Consider the following 17819-nt stretch of genomic DNA (forward strand, 5'->3'; position numbering starts at 1 on the left):
GCCTTGTATATAATTTAATCTTATATTCCATTCTATTAATTTTATGCCAGACTTAATTTTTCATTTTTAAGCAAGCTTCAGACTGCAATATTTTTACCAAGAACTGTCAACACAATAAACAGAAGGTTTGAGGAGCAGATATGGCAAAATTTATAAAATTTGGCAAGAATATGAAGATGGTCTGGGAAGTACAGATTAGGATAACAAGCAGCTGTGAAATACTTAGCTTCACTGACCATTTAAATAATGGCTGTGAAGTATTCTGGTTTAATTAACAATTCAAACCAAAGGGCAATTCATGCCTATTAGAGCCATTGTGTTATGATGCCTGCAAACTTGGGCATGTATCTCTACATTAATTTTTTTTCCAGTTAACATCTAGAAGATTTTCTTTGCTACTAAGGGGAAAAAAGGTCCTATTTAATTTTAAAAATGACAGTCTGCATCCTGCAATGTACGTCTGCAGCAGTGGGTGGATTCTCTGGCAAATTTAATTGCCACAGAATCACACAAGACCCTGACTATTACCAAATGGTGTCTCAAATGGTGTCTCAAAAACAAACATAGAAGCTAATTTTACTGAAGTATTCTCTTCATTAATACTTAAATGTACTGCAAGTAGCCTTTTGAATAGTGTAGGTTGTGGAACAACCATTTCTATTGGAGTCTCTGGATTGCTCAATTGTTTATTTAACTTGAGAGCAGGCTACCTGCAGGTTCACAACTTAGATAATTTATTTTTACGGTCCAAATGCTTGCACAGTAGCAAAATGTTTTAGTGTATCTCTGCAATGGGATAGTGCCTCATTTGGCATCTACTGTTGCTTTTTGTAGTTGAGGCTTCACATGGAGTGGGTGCTTCAGGAACCTGTGAAACTGTTAATTTAGCAAAGTTTTCCTTGTTGTCCAGTGTGCTGTACCCACAAGGAGGGAACCTTGGGAAGCTCATTTCAGGATGATTTTTTGGTGTTTCAGGTAGCCCTGAGGGAAGAAAAATCACTCTGTGATTTGTCTTGAATGAAGGAGCATGAAGTTATGAAGTAGAATTCAAAAGTCTCCTGAAGTGAAAACAAAGCTATTAGCATGCTGGTGGTATTTGTGTAATACAGAACTGATTCAGTGAATCTAAGAAGTTGGCTAGTAATACAAACATTTCAAATTCATGGAGATATGGAGCAGTCAGTGATAGATGTTATCTCAATATTTGGTAGTCTTCTTCACCTTAATGGTTCTGAAGGGCTCAGATCACAACATCTTTCCAAGATGAGTAAGTAGTATGTAATAAGTAAAAAGGAAAAGCAAGGTCTCCTTCTGCTTCCTTTAGTGTACTTTCGCTGATGTGGTGGGAGAGTATGGGAAAAAGAAAAGAAGGATGAAAGAAGGTTACTTGTAGATACCCTATGGGAAAGCATCTCATTTTGTCTCTATAGCAAATGATTCTATGTCCTAGAGAGAGACACAAACACTTCTTAATGGGGTTCATTAGGCACAGCATTGCCAGCTGGTCAAGGGAGGTGATGGTCCCACTCTGCTCTGCACTGATGCAGCCTCAACTCCAGTCCTGTGTCCAGTTTTGGGCACAGTACATTATTAGGCAGTGTCCAAAAGAGGGTTACAAGGATGCTGAAGAGTCTGGAGGGGGAAACTTTATGAGGAGTGACTGAGGTCACTTGGTTTGTTCAGCCTGAAGAAGAGGAGACTGAGGAGAGACCTTGCTGCAGCCTGCAACATCCTCAAGAGGGTAAGTGGAGGATCACTGATCACTCTTGAGATCAGTGATGGGACTTGAGCAAATTGCATGAAGATGAGTCAGAGGTGGTTTAATTTGGATAACAGGGAAAGGATTTTCACCCAGAGGGTGGCCTACTATGATTGTCTGATTTTCAACAGCTTTTGCTAAAGAACCAAGAGTTGAATAACAATGGACATGTTGAATGGAAAAAGACACAATTCTGGTGGCTCTTGCCTGTACTGGCTTCTCTGGCCTGAGCACTGGTATCTCTGGGTATAATTTCTCTCTTCAGAGGGAAGTGGACAAATCATCAGAAGTAGCAGCAAATACTCACTTAGGTCACTAGAGCTGTCTACAGACACACATCCTGATGGTGGAGAATGAATCCTTGAGCAGTTCATGAGAAGACTGTGAGCTATTTTTTCTATGGGTCTGGTTACCACCTGCAAGCTTGGCTGCAGGTAACTTTTCCTTAGTTGTAAGTTCACTAATTGTTTAGGCTGTGCATGAAAGCGTAAAACAAAGGTCTGTTTTACTTAATCTAAAACTGTTTTGGTTTTTTGTTTTGCCTTTTTTTTTTTTTTAATCTTATAATAACTCCATAAGATTGACATTATCCTGTAGTACTGTCACAGCCTGCAACCGTTTAATGCCTCTTCTTGTGCGGCCGGGATTCCACGCCCAAGTGCATTTAGTAGGTCAGTAGAGTAATTTTAAATGTCTTTCTTTCAGATTTTTACCTCTTCAATTATACCTTTCCACCCTACTATTTGTGTAATTTTCTTCTGTCTGAAGTCTCTTTACTGTTGTGTTCTGTTGCACAGCATGACAAATTACCCATCAAGCCATATCTTTTCAGCCCAGAAATCCACAGTACACAGAGTCATGGCATTATCACATGTTGTGCATTTTAGTTCCTCACAGTTCATTCAAGTGTGTCACTTTATTTTTCTGCTTCCTTTGTCATCATGAAGATTAACTATTTTAGTTTTTCTAAACTTTAGGAACAGTTAGAAACACATTACATCATAAGCTCAGAGCAACACATATACAATTCTGTATCACTTAATGATTCCCTTGTATGGCAGAACCATAACCATGATTTTGAATCTTTGCAGAAGCCATAATAAGGCTTTCATACTTTTTATACAGCTGAATAACCTGGGCTGTGGGCAAGCAAATTATTTGTAGCCTCTGGCCACCAACCAAATTAACTGTGAGTCACTATTACTTTGACAGTGTGCACTAGATTCTCTTGGGAGTTATGAAATTCTCTGGGTCTAATGCATACTGTGCCAGAATCCCTCCTCTCCTCCCCCCCTCCACTTTAATTCAAGATAAATAACGGTAATTGCACAGTTTGTACTGAGTTATCTCCCAGACATTGCAAATATCTGTTAGAAAAATGAAATGGAACAGCTCAGATCATTGGCAGCTATTACATATATAGAAGACACGTTTAGAAATTGTGATTAAGATGATATAGAGAAAGTTTGTTGTTAATGGCATCGTTTAGAGCCCTCATTGGCATTCAACAGGGACAGTTCAGGGCCCAGTGCCTTCCACGGCATTAATGCTGAATCTGAAGAGAACTAAAGGAACAAACTCAGAGCTGTCCTCATAACCTATCTGAGATGTGAGGGAGGATCTTGGGCAAACATACTCTGATCTTCTTTACATGCTATTTTATGGATCATTAGGAAGAATGGTACGTTGAAGGGGAGAAAAAAACTACTTCTGCAAGGCAAACTGCAGAATTAGAAATTAGGATTTTGCATAATCAGATATAACACTAAACCTGTGGGATGAAATTTGGTTGGAGAGAACTTTATATGCTTTCATGTTGTAATTAATAAAACTCTGTCTGTTTAATACTATTAATTTTATGATTTATTTAAATAATACTTACTTACAGAAAAGTGTGGAAGCAGAATATAGTAAGCTGAAAGCATTGTGGTGCCAGGGATAACAAGACCCAATTGCAGATTTGTGTCAATAATCCAGTAACTGAAACAGTGGCAGGTGCTGAGAGACTGATCTTGAGAGGTGCTGGAAAAGCCAAGAACTGCCAATAACTGGTACAGGCCCAGGTTAGACACCAGTCCCAAAACTAAATTAATCTAAACCCAAATAACATTTCTTTCCCACCCTTTGCAACATTTTACTATGCACACTGTAGTATTTACCCATTTGTGCCTATTCTGAGTCTTACATGTGGGGATTTTTAAAAACCCAGGTATCAATTAGCACCATAAATAGTTCAATTATTATCTTTTCAAGCATACTTTTGCAAGTTCACTGGGAAGATTAGTATGGAAATAAAATTGCATGAAGTACTTAGAAAAAGCCTGACTTTTAAACCAAAACCAAAATCTTCTTACTTTAGTTTTTGCAACTTTTTGCGAAAAATCTCAACATTGGTTTAAATGGGACTGGAAGACCTGGCTATTGGAGTTCATTCATCTTCTAATGTCTTCAATGCATTTGCTTTAGAGTATCAGGTAGGAGTTAGTAATGGAAAATCCATCTCCAGGGTGTTTCTCCATGTATCCCCTTTATGGAAATTTGTTACTGCAGCTGATAAACAGAATTATACAAGCTTTGTCACAGAAATCACATTATAAAAGGTTCCAAAAAACTTGACAATGTTGACAGTTGTTTTCAGCAAATGACTGCTTTACTGTAGCACTGTCAATGTTGATGTCCTTGTGTACATGTAAAAGAGCAATGTGATTAAGGCAAGCTTGTCCATGCTAGATATGAGCCAAGTTTTCAATCTCCTCATGGCACTGAAAGATTGCTCAGCTGTTGCAGATAAGGCAAGAATAGCTAGCAGATTTCTGCCATTAAAAAAAATAAAGTCCTTGTCTTTGGGCATGCATCTGTGGGAATGTACAACATCTGCTACTGACCTTAAGTTCTAGATAAGAACAGCTCGTATTTGTAACTCAAATTCACGTAACTTGGTTAGATGATGCACTTCCAAGGAGTTTACTGAAGTATCTTTGTAAGAAAAAATTTGTCTAGACAGCAGTCTAAAGCATGATATACTTCTGTAAAGCATTACAGTAGTGAATTATCACTATTCCTCTAGTGTCACTTGCCACTGCAATTTATGTCCACATTCTGTTGAATTTAATTTGGAGAAATAATCTATATTGTATTCTTTTCTGAGAATATTTCATATTTATATATGAAAATCGATGCATGTGGTCTACTTAGAACATCAGTCACCTTTTCCGTATTTTTTTCTCACTATCAGTTAGATGCAAAGATTGAAAAACTCAGTTCTTTACACACAACTTTGTCAAAGAAAATGGGCCTGATTTAACACAGTCATATCTTCCATCCTATTGACCTTGAATTCTTTATGTAAGATGTCAAAGCCATGGGACTCAGCGATTTGTTGCCATGTCTGGGTGTGGAAATAGTGGGAAGAAGCCAATTTCAACAACGTAATCTTAAAACAAACCCATGGGGATTTTCTCATATAAATTAATGGAGACTTTTTATTAGTCTAAACATACTCAGATTTCCACTCTGTATCTACCAAAAACTCTTTTGAAAAACCTGGGTTTCTGACAAAACCCTGAGAGAGAGGAAGATGTGGATTTCAGATTGTCTCAGTGTGACCAGCTCCATGTTTCCCCAGGTACTCCATGTGATGCTCTGGACATCATGGAATATTGTAGATGAGTCTACGCCTGTGAGGTGATTTGGGAAAATCTGTGAACTGAAGTTATCTACATTTTTTTTTATTTACAGGCTTGTACAGGGATGGATTGCAATACTGAAGGGCAGCATTTGATAGTGTAGTATTTGATAGTGTTTAATTACAAAACTGTCTTTTCTCTTCTTGTAACCCAGTGACACATTTGCTGTTCTCCAGCCAATTTCAAAAATAACTGCCTTGGACAAAAGCTTTCTTCAATAAAAAAGCCCAATTCAAGCCCACAAAATGGTCTACTCTCTATACTGAATGAGGCTAGAATCTGATCGACATAGAAGTTTATGATAAGGTATTTGAAGAGCATGACATAATACATGCAATGAAGGAGGGAAGGAGATAATTTAAAGATGTAGTCCTCATCTTAATTCTCGTATTTCCCTGTATTTCAAGAGTTTATGCTATAATGTAAACATCTTTATAAAAAAGAGTCTTATTATGGGAAATCATGGGCAGACTTAGCTATGGGCAGCACCACCTGTGCCTCCTATAATTACCATGCTTAAAATAAAAGTTATAACAAGTGTAAGAAGCAGGGCTTTTCTCTTAATAGAAACCAGTATTAGTTTTGCATTTTGCGTCATTAGGGTAAAAGGAAGTGCAGCACTAAAAGCTACGTTGCAGAAAGATGTGGTCATTTTTATGTCCCCCTTTGAAATGCAAGGTGACGATACACTTTCCTCCCACTATCTGGAGAAATAGTTATACCCCAATACTCTGGAATCAGAGAACAGCAGTTTGGCTCATATTTCATTCTCAGGCTCTATGGTCGAACACCTAAATCTCGTAAATGAAGGGCTGTAATTATCAGCTAATAAATCTCTCTATCAGTGGTTATTATTTAAGGTCAATTAGAGTGAAGAACTTTTCAATCTGGACATATTACGAAGGGAAATCTTTTATGCAGAATTGATGAAAGGGGAATGCTTCTCCCTGTACCCTGTCTGCTCTCTGCTTTTGTGAGCTCCCCCACTACAGCTGCAGGCATTAGCAGGCTGACTCCACTTTGAAAACTTAAAGCCACATTCTTCAGAACAGTTGCTTGGTGTTGGTCAGATTTCTCTGCAGACTTTTTTTCCATTTGGAGCCATTGAGGCTGACACATAGTTTCCAAGAACACTGCATGTTGTCTGTCTCCTGAATTGTCTCCTGAATCCCAAATATTTCTCAAGTGGCTAGCAAAAGAATATCCAGATAATCTTCAGCCTGGTGGGACAAGCTGCAAGAAGAAAGCCAGATGGCTCTGAAAATGAATTGTAAAGTAATTATTTCATTTTATATTAGCTTGCTGTCTTTAATACATGTGCTTTCATTGTTACAGTTTGAGCATTCACGAGTTCTGAAGAGACTATGAAATCCCACTAACTCTAGCAGTAATGCCAGTCTTTGTTGTTCAGACTGTAAATGATATTGCATGATTATGCATGTAAAAAATCAATAATGCACCTTGAAAAAAGTAGAAGATGAGCAATAAACTAAATTAAAAGATCTTACTGCCTTTCCCAAAACAAGTTCCCAAAACTTTTTCATTCCTGACCTAGGTTTACTTTTTTTCCTCCTTCTTTTAGTACCTTATGTACTAAAAATAAGTGCACTGAAGGTTCAAACTGTAAGTCCATAATTACTGCCTTTCAGATCCTTTATTATCCTTTCAGGCATCTAAAAAAATAAGTCAAAGTAACACTGCACAATTTGAAAAGTTAACAAAATTTTGCTTATGGAACAGAAGTCTAAGTAAATGTAATTAACATAACCTTTAAACGTAATGTTTCCCTTCAATTGTCAATTAAACGTTTTAAGGAGCTGAAGTTTTAGACAATTTTTTTTGTCTACTTTTCCTAAAAAGAAAAAAAGCCCTACCTTCAAGGAACATGACATGAAGTCCACATGGGTCACCGTTGGCTTTCCAGCAAAATGAATGAGCTTTGGCTCGCAACCATTTTTTTTCTCACCCAAAAAAACTGTGCCTAGATATCACCAGGAAGATGAGGGCTCGAGACTGACACACAGCAACTGTAGATACAAGTGTACAATGGGATAAATAAGGCCCTGATCCTGTAATCATAGCTCCCCTCCAGATCTCTGCTCTACCACAGTCAGTCTGCATTTTTTCTTTTCAGTTGCATTATTATCATGGGCTTTAATTTTCTCAATACTCAAGGCCAAGATGCTAGAAGACATAACATCTCTATTATGGAAAAACAGCATGCAAAGAAAAAAAAGAAATATTTATTTTATTGCCATACCTGAAGTGAAAGACAAAACATTCAAGAATTTCTAACCACAAATGATAAGGGAAAGAGCCAATTTTTTTTCTGCTTTCTGTACACTGAATAAGCTAGGTTTCCCAAGCTTTATGATAAATCTCTTAACATATGTTGGATGAACCCATACTGAACCTGCACTGCAGAGCAAAGGAGGAAAGTCCCTAGAGATGCCTGCACAAGGCTTGTTTAGATATTCCACCTCTACCGTTCATTTTCCCTGGCTGAAGCCATAGGAACAGTGGAAAGGATGCTAAGCCACTGCTGACATTTCGAGCCCAGTGGGTGGGATTCTTAGCAGGAAAAGTTTTGAGTCTAAGCTTGTTGTTTAAGTTCATTTTCAATCAGTGCTGCTCATACTTTAAGGCCTAATCATAAATATTGAAGATGCATGCCATAATTTGAGCGACATTTTAGGGTTTTCTTCACACATGCAGGTATGCGAGATATTGATTTACAGCTGTTTGGATTTTTAGATCCCTGAACTCTTCATTTTTCCCAAAGTGATCAGAGAAATGCAGCAGACTTTCAGGATGAAGGAGCAGATTGGTAGTCCATAAGAGAATGCCCTCTGAAGAACAACAGTAGGAATTTGTGTTTATGTGCTGGTAGTGAAAATAGCAAAAAACCTGCTAAATATTTCCTTTATGTTTTTACATGTGCAAGAGGTTCATTTTCCCAAATTCTTTAGAAGCTTGAATGCACCTGGTTTTAGGCAAAGTTTCAAGATTTTCTTTATCTTGCTTGTTTCATTTAAATCTTGAAATAACACTGTTGTGATCCATATCTAAAAATTATGTACTGTGGGAAGCAGCATCTCAGTCTTTAAAATCTGCCCTCCACCTCAAGAACTGCAAATGTGATCAAGCAAAAAGACAAAAAAAAAGTTTTGCATAGAAAACACGAGGGTTTTTTATGTATGTGTGTGTGTGTGGTATATTCATTTTATCTCTCTTCGTTTAGATAGTTGCATAATTAGTTGGATCTCTACTGCCTCAGAAATCTAACTGTACTTAAAATAGGAACTTATTCACAAGAATGTCTTTGGAAGGTTTCTTCCTCAAGTATAATGATTTTTGTACACTGATTTATAAAGCCATTCCAGACCTATTACAGCCTAGTATAATGGATAGGCTTTGTTGGTGCCAGGTCTTCTAAATATCTTGATGATACTCTGAAGAAGCTGATACCCCTTGGCTGTGATCAGAGAGAACACTAGAGCTGAAGATGTGTTTAAATTGGCAACATTTCTTCTGGAAGGTGGTAAAAACGTAACTGAGGGAAAGTACATGTTTGGGGCACAAGGGGTGCCTACCAGGATGTTTGGGACACAGCTGCAGAGCACAGGGTGCTACTGAAGTAATACCTTGTAATGCTGGTGTAAGTGTGACAACCCCAGGCCCAATATCAGGATACCCCTGTCCATCAGACGGGTGACAACATATGACTTTGGGAAAGAAGAGTGCACATACTTCAACTTTTCTGGCTGATTTGAAGGGAGAAGAGATGGCTACTCTGCTGCCCAGCTGACCCTCTTTAGTACACCTGATCCCTGAGCAGTGATAGCGCAGGAGCTGCAACTCTCCTATGACTGGGCACAGATGGTGGTGAAAAGACTGCTGTGACCCTCAAAATCACAACCATCACCCCACTGCCTTGGTGTGTTTTTCAGATAATCAATCCATTTACACACTGCTGATGTTTTGTTAGGAAAGAAAACACCTCAGTCCCAGGAATGGTGCTAATAGTTATGGTGTAGAGGATAATTTCAATGACACCGTCTTGACTCCACTGCATGGTTTCAGGAAAATACATCTAAGGCAGAATTTGGACCATTTTAGGACCAGAGACAAGTAATTTATCCTGAATTCCAACAAATGGAAGATCAAGGAAAATGCAGTACTGAGTCTCTTGACCTTTGCTGTAGCAATCTCTCATTGCTACATCTGATACTGGCCCTCTGTGCGGGCAACAAAACTGGTGGGGATCAATAACACAAAGAATGTATTTTGCCTTTTGTGCAAAATTATATTGCACTTTCCTGGTCTATGTAAATTGTTCTTTAGCAGCAAGATGCTCTACAGATGTCTGAAGTAACAGCAAGAACACAGAGTGCTTTTATGTGTCAATAGATGATTTGGTAATAAGTAATGGAAGGATTATGATGGAAACTTAGAATTTAATCACCTGCCTGAGACCTCAGAAAGGGTATTATTAAATATTTTTTACTCCTTTTCTCTTTTCCCCCAAGTGTGGCAAGCTGGAAAACAAGTTTTCTAAGCTCCAAGCCTTTTTTTTCACTTTTAAACTATTGTATTCATTTTGCACTGGGGATGAGAGTGTGCACTGATGATGTGCATTGTCCAGAATGCCACTGTTATGTTCCATTATTGTTACCTGTACACAGAGCTTGACATGGAGTAGTGGATCCCAGTCTACCCAGGTTTGGTAGGGAAATTTAGCTTACCTGTCTTCTAAGATTTGCCTTATAATGAACAGAAGTACTAATAATTGAAATGGAAATGATTCTTTATTTCAATTGTCTGAAAGGTTTGATAATGATTTTTTTGTTTGTTAAAAAATTTCATGATACAGATTTCTTTGTTGGCAATTCAACACCTTGTACGCTCACTTAAGATTTCAAATCTTCAGGCGACTTTGACAAAGGTGTGGAGAATCAGGTTAGCACTGTTGATTGGGGTAAGATAAAGAATTACACATTATGATGAACCTAGTTTCCACTCACTAATTTCCAATATAGGTAAAAAACCCTTTCAGAACATCTTCATTTATAATAAACCTGGTTTTTTCTTCCCCTGTGAATCCCCGTTAAGAAGATGTAATACACACAGTGCCTTAGATCCTGATGTAAAAGTCATTAAAGCCAATGGAAGTATATCCATGCTTTTCTCTAGGCTGTGATTTGAAAGAATCCTGTACAAAGTGCATAATTTATGACTCTGCAGCACAAACATCCTTCAATTTTAATGGAAGATTTGCTGGTCCAAAAGAAAGTGTTATTAGTGTGTAGCCTAATGCACTTTGTTAATGAGAGTACAATTTAGCTGTCTGTTAAATCTAAAAAGTATATCTTGAACTGTAGTAGGTAGCAGTCTATAGGGATCTAAGGGATCCCGTTGCAACAGCAAAACCTACATTTGTTGCATGGCAATACTATTTATTTACATTTATGATAATAAGCTTTCTGATAGAAAATTAGGATGGCATCAACCATTTGAAAGTACTTTGTTATGGCCTTTTTTTTTTTCTGAAAGGATCAGACACATTTTGTAATTAAACTCTAATGGCTCAGTTCTTCACACACACATCACGAAAAGTTTCAGTGGATCAGAAGACTGCTTCCTTCCATTACACTAGTGAGGAAGATAAGCATGTTCAGGGTTGGCCCTTAGCATTTAGTTTGCTCTTGAAATCCCAAGTATGAAAAGCAATTTAATGTGCCTTTTTGATTTTATTGTAGAAATGAGATTGGACATTCTTCATTTGGCACAGAAGGAGTGGCAAGATTCCTTCTTTCTTCTGATCTTTGCTTGTGTAAGTATAGAAATTAGAAATCAAACCACACACACTATTGCTGGTTGTTTCAAGGCTACCACATTTATGCCTTTAAATGAAAACCTTTAAAAGAGTCTTATAATTATAGACAGCAGCCTCGTATTTAATTACATCCAAGTGTAGCCTCTGCAACTCAGAAAGTTTACAGGCAGTCTAAGAACTGAGAATTTAAATGTATTTTAAACTGTGTATGCTGTGGTGCTTCTGAATAATTCTTTGCTACTAGTCAGTGCCAGCTCAGAATTTCACACCCTTGAACAGATTGACTGGTTTGGCTTGTGTAATAGGTACCCTGCTATCCTGGACTACTTTGTGGGTGGGTGGAGATGGGTGTTTTTGGAAATGCCAATTGATAGCTAACCATAACAAGTAAGATTTATGTATGAGTGGAGAAGGTAGAAACGTCTATCTAAAATAAAATGGGTCCACTAACAGACCTAGGAGGGACCAAAGAACTAGGACGTATGTTTTCCAAATCAGCCAAGACCTGGTTTTGAGGCCATCAACAAGGTTTTTGGCAGGAATTTTGGGGAACACACATAGGAATGCTTGAGATGGTTAGCTGAATCTATAGGTAAACTAGCTCTGCAGAGATACTGTCTTGGGGGTCCATATATTTAAAAGGAATCACTTTTTATAATGGTATTGAATTGCCTGTCATCTTTTTGCACTCTGAAAAGGAAAGAAAAGTACACAGAAAGTCTAGGAAAGGAGAATTTTGATTGGAAGACTCAATGTAACACCTCTCTCAAAATACTGATTCCCATGGTGTAAGACAACACTCTGCATAATTACACATATTATACCTCATTGAATAAAATCTTGTGAACTTTTATCTTTTCATTTGGAGAGAAAACACAGACTGGTATCTTGTGTTATTTACGCACCAACTTAGTCAAGGTTTAGGTGGGTTTTTTTGCTTTCCAAAAAAACATATATCAAAACAAAATGGATTAATTTTTAAATAACTTTTACATTGGAAACAGTGATAGTGGGATAATTGTTGTAAGCAACATCTTTGTCTTGGAGTTACTACAGTATTTAGCAGTTGAAAGACTTCAAGCTTCCTTGTCAGCTTAATGAGCTGACTTCTGCCAAAACCATCATAGACCAGCAGGTCTGGTCAGAAATGTTTTCAGTCCTCCCAGGTCTAGGAAAGACAGAAATCTCTCTGCTTGAGATCCTGTAGTGACTGCTGGCAGCATGCAGCACATTCCTGGGTTTACAGGCCCTACATGATATTTCAGGCAGCTCTTGTTTCTGCGGCTATGACCTGTTGCTGAGAGTCAAGCCACTGTGTAAACACAAAGGACTTCAAACTCACAGTGTGCCGCTTTCCAGAGCAAGTGGTCATTTGTTCCAGTTTCCCATGACCACATTACTGCTTGGGTTTGCTGCTCAGAAAAATGCATCAATTTGAAGCATTAACGCTAGACAGGGAAGAGGGATTGCATTGGAAATATGGGCTGCATTAGTACATATTATTAAATGTGCCAAGAGGATAATGTTACCTTATCCCCATTTTCAGCAGTTTAAAATGTTTTCCGTATTAAAATAAAAAATGTTCAAACATTCAGACCAGTGTAGCCAAACTCCAACTTAGGAAATACGTTGTTTAGCTATTAATCAGATGATATGACTTTTAAGCTCCATCCCTGACACCAGTTTCTCCACTGATGCCATTCAAAATACTATTTTTTTAATTGCATTTATAACTCTGTCCAGAAAGAGAAAGGAAAAGTAGTATCAGAGAGTGATTTACATTATGCTGGATTTTACTGCAGCTTGGTATTGTGAACAAATCTTTTAAATACTTGAAAACTACATAAGGAATAAGTCAGTTTCTAATTTGCAGAAGAAAATATTCTGAGGTAAGTGAGGTAACAAAAAAATGGTGGCTTAAAAAGGATTCAGAGTGATTGCTGTTTCAGCTATCCCAGTCCACAAAATGATATGAAAACAGACTGGTAGTAAAAAACACAGCCTCTTTTTGCCTGAATCATAGAATCATAGAATCAGCTGGGTTGGAAGGGACCTCAGAGATCATCAAGTCCAACCCTTTATTCACTACTGCTGCAGTTACTAGACCATGGCACTAAGTGCCACATCCAGTCTCTTTTTAAAAATCTCCAGGGATGGAGAATCCACTACTTCCCTGGGCAGCCCATTCCAATGTCTGACCACCCTCTCTGTAAAGAAATTCTTTCTGATATCTAACCTAAACCTCCCCTGGCACAACTTGAGACCATGCCCTCTTGTCTTGCTGATGGTTGCCTGGGAAAAGAGACCAACCCCACCTGGCTACAACTTCCTTTCAGGGAGTTGTAGAGTGATGAGGTCTCCCCTGAGTCTCCTCTTCTCCAGGCTGAACAGCCCCAGCTCCCTCAGCCTCTCTTCATAGGACTTGTGCTCCAGTCCCTTCACCAGCCTAGATGCCCTCCTCTGGACCTGCTCCAGGACCTCAATATCCTTCCTGAACTGAGGGGCCCAGAACTGGACGCAGGACTCCAGGTGTGGCCTCCCCAGGGCTGAGTACAGGGGAAGAATCACTTCCTTGGACCTGCTGGCCACGCTGTTCCTGATCCAGGCCAGGATACCATTGGCCTTCTTGGCCACCTGGGCACAGTGCTGGCTCATGTTCAACTTCCTGTCAATCCAAACTCCCAGGTCCCTCTCTGCCTGGCTGCTCTCCAGCCACTCTGTGCCCAGCCTGTAGCGCTGCAGGGGGTTGTTGTGGCCAAAGTGCAGGACCCGGCACTCGGCCTTGTTGAACCTCATCCCGTTGGAATCAGCCCAACTCTCCAACCTGTCCAGGTCCCTCTGCAGAGCCCTCCTACCTTCCAGCTGACCGACACTCCCCCCCAGCTTAGTGTCATCTGCAAATTTGCTAATGATGGACTCAATCCCCTCACCCAGATCATCAATAAAGATATTAAACATAACTGGGCCCAACACTGATCCCTGGGGGACATCACTAGTGACTGGCCACCAACTGGATGCAGCCCCGTTCACCACCACTCTCTGGGCCCGGCCCTTCAGCCACTTCCTAACTCAGCACAGAGTGCCCCTGTTCAAGCCGTGAGCTGCCAACTTTTTCAGGAGAATGCTGTGGGAGACTGTCTCAAAGGCCTTGCTGAAGTCCAGGTAGACCACATCCACAGCCTTCCCTTTATCCACCAGGTGAGTCACCTGATCATAAAAGGAGATCAGGTTGGTCAGACAGGACCTACCCCTTCTAAACCTGTACTGGCTGGGTGTGACCCCTTGCCCATCCTGTAGGTGCTGTGGGATTGCACTGAGGATGATCTGCTCCATAACCTTGCCAGGCACTGAGGTCAGGCTGACAGGTCTGTAGTTTCCTGGGTCCTCCTTCCAGCCCTTTTTGTGGATTGGCGTGACATTTGCCAACTTCCAATCATCTGGGACCTCCCCAGTGAGCCCGGACTGTTGGTAGAGAATATTAACTCTCACTCCTGTGCGTGCTGCACGGAATCAGTGTGGACATTTCCAGTCATGTGAATTAGTAGAGATTTTGTTTGCAGAATCAGAGATTTGCATTTAGTAGCGTGCAGCAATAAAATAGAGACTGATTTGACATCTTTAATTCAAATGTAAATAGAAGGCAGCTACTCTGAAGTTACTGAGGTTTCTTTGTATTTATACCACTGTTGCTAAAAATAGAACCTGATGGTCTATTTTTGGATAACCCAGAGCTGTTACAGGTTGGAACTTTGCAACTGCCTTCATGAAAAACCTCAAACATGTTTGAAAATACATGATTAATTTTAATACGGTTTAGAAACATTTTTTACATGCAAATATCCCACGGCCTTCAGAAGACTGCTTACTGTTTTATTTAATTGCTGATGGGTGAAAGTCCTTTCTCTCTGCAAAACCTTTAAGACAAGCCCTGTTTATGCCACAGAAATTATTTCTTCAGACAACACTTGAAAAGCACTTAAATATTTAATAGAACTAATTTCTAAGCTGGTGGGAGATGTGTTGATTTTGCTGATTCTCTTTTGTTCTGACTACCTCAAAAAACAGCAAAATGGTTCCTCATCCAGAACTAAGAAAATCAGAAGTCTTAGCAACAAAGCTGATGGAAATACATTTTTTCCTTTCAACAGCTGTACAGCAAAAAGAAAGAAGCAAGTGATGTTAGGGGAAGGGAACAGCCCTATACACAGGGGATCCCACCAACATGAACCCATCTGAGTGTACCAGACAGAGACAGTGGGCAGGGCAGCCAAGACTCCCAGGCCTAGCAATTAAGTATAAAAAGCCTGTCTTTATCCAAACAGACCATCTGTGTTCTGGAAATTTCCACCACACTTCCTTCTGAAGTCCTAGTTTTCTTAAAGTGCAGAGCAACATGATCAGCTATAGTTGTGCTGGGATAGTAGTGGCTATAAAGTCATCCATGCTGAAGAACTAGGGCAATCTATTAAGTCAGTGTGAGTGATCCATGTCACTATCAATTTGTTTGCTCTTTTTAACGCTGGATTGGGGATTTTGAGGTGTGGTTTTTTTTGGTTGGTTGGTTTTGTGCTTTTATTCCTTTTCCTTCCCCCCCCCCCCGCATTCTCCAAGTTTTCCATTGCCTGTCAGAGATCAGCTTCTGTCGATGAAAGTTTGGCATGGGGCCGTGAGTGGCACAAGCAGCATTTGTCTTACCTCAGTGTTACTTGTAATCTGAGGAGACTTGAGCTTTTAAGACATTGGTGCCTTTTGTTGGGTCTTTGGTCAGACATTCCAGGAATAGCAGGGAAGCTCCAGTGCTGGTCCTGGAAATGGGGCAGGCAGAGAGGGAAAAAAGGATGAAAGGGGAAAAATGAAAAAAAAATAATAGAAGGAGGCTGGAACCCAGTGAAATATTATTAAATCAGCAGCATTGCAATCCCCAGTTTTTCAGAAATAGTAAACTAGATCCTCAACTATGAAGTTGGTTTCAGAATAAAAAAAAACCCAATGACCAAACTAAAAAGAGAAAGAGAGAGAAACCTCGTCATTTGCTAGTAAAAACCAGAAATGTCAGTGTTTTGTTCAATCCATTCATAATTTTTTTCATTTGTCTTCTGGTTTTTCACTTGTTAGGACTCATGATTTTTTTCAATAGCTGTAAGGGACTGAGACTTACAAATACTGGATTTAATTGTCTGAGGAAAAGAGTGAGGATTTTATGGAAACCAGTAAATATCCAGTGACTGGTGATAAGATTGCAAGTACTGCCAATGCTAAGTAGGATAAACATTATTATATTATTATATATATTAACTGAGTTAATATAATTCAATACATTGAATATTTTGTTTTCTTTGATTAGTGTTGCACATGACTGGAAGAAAACTTTTTTATCCTCAGTGTGGTTTTCAGTCAAAATCATGATTAGCAACTGTTGTATCATTCGGGCATCGAAGAGAGGGAAATATTGAATGTTGAAATGATCCTGCCTTCTACAGTATCCAGGAAAAAAAGAGTATTACCTACAGCAGAATAAAATTCAACTATTCAGTGTGTGTGGTAACTCTTATGTGATATCTATTAAAAACTATATTTTTGAAGTGTTTTAAGCAGATATTTGTCCGTATATCTGAAAGTAATTTCATTAAACCACCGAAACTATAATATGTTGAGGGTCATCTTCAGAAGCTGAGATGTTCAAAACTCTAAATCTGGTAATCAAGTATGTGAGGTAAGAGAGGCTTCACAACACACATGCCAGGCCTGGGGTAAAAGGTGTTTTTATAAATGGTATTTTCAGACATGTTTTTGTACTTCCTGTGTCTTGAAAACAGAAGTAAATGGGAGGAAAAGAAATGAAGCTAAATCAAATGTACATTTTTGGAAATTAATGTAAATAAAACAATATCCCAACTTTACATTTTTCTGGTAATAGATTTGCCTGTTGAGGTAGGTTTCCCTGCTCACAGTGCACATCTAGTTAAATCACTTCCTCGCAAATACGTCACTTTAAAAATCACAAGACTTTTTGTGTTATTGACATGATAATGTGCACTGTAAGGGACCATCATGCTTGGACACCTCAATCACAGGCAAATTAATCTATAGGCATGAGAAGACAAATTATCCCGTCTTGCAACAGGCAAGAGGAGATGAGAGGGGATCTGAGGGGCTTAGCTCAATCAGACCACCCTTTAGAGGTATGGCCACACCAAAAAAAGATGACAAAAAGACAATTCAGCTCTGATTGTGCCTGCCTGTTAATTTTTAGAAAACAAAGTCTGCCTGCTGCCATGTGACTCCTCTGAAGCAATCCCAGTGTGCCCTACTAAACTGGATCACAACAGCAGGCCAGGTCATGTACATCCACTTTCTCTGTTCCCTTACTACTCCATTGCTCCATGCTCAGAGGTACCTATCACCTGAAAATCAAATCATTCTAGTATGGTTAACAAAGAGGCAAAGTAAGACACTAATTAGGGCACAGTCCGTACCCCATTATATTAGGAAGTACCAACATGGTAGTGTGAATATTGTCTTAGTACAGCATCCAAAA

This window comes from Chiroxiphia lanceolata, chromosome Z (assembly GCF_009829145.1).
Source record: "Chiroxiphia lanceolata isolate bChiLan1 chromosome Z, bChiLan1.pri, whole genome shotgun sequence".
Classification (NCBI taxonomy): Eukaryota; Metazoa; Chordata; class Aves; order Passeriformes; family Pipridae; genus Chiroxiphia; species Chiroxiphia lanceolata.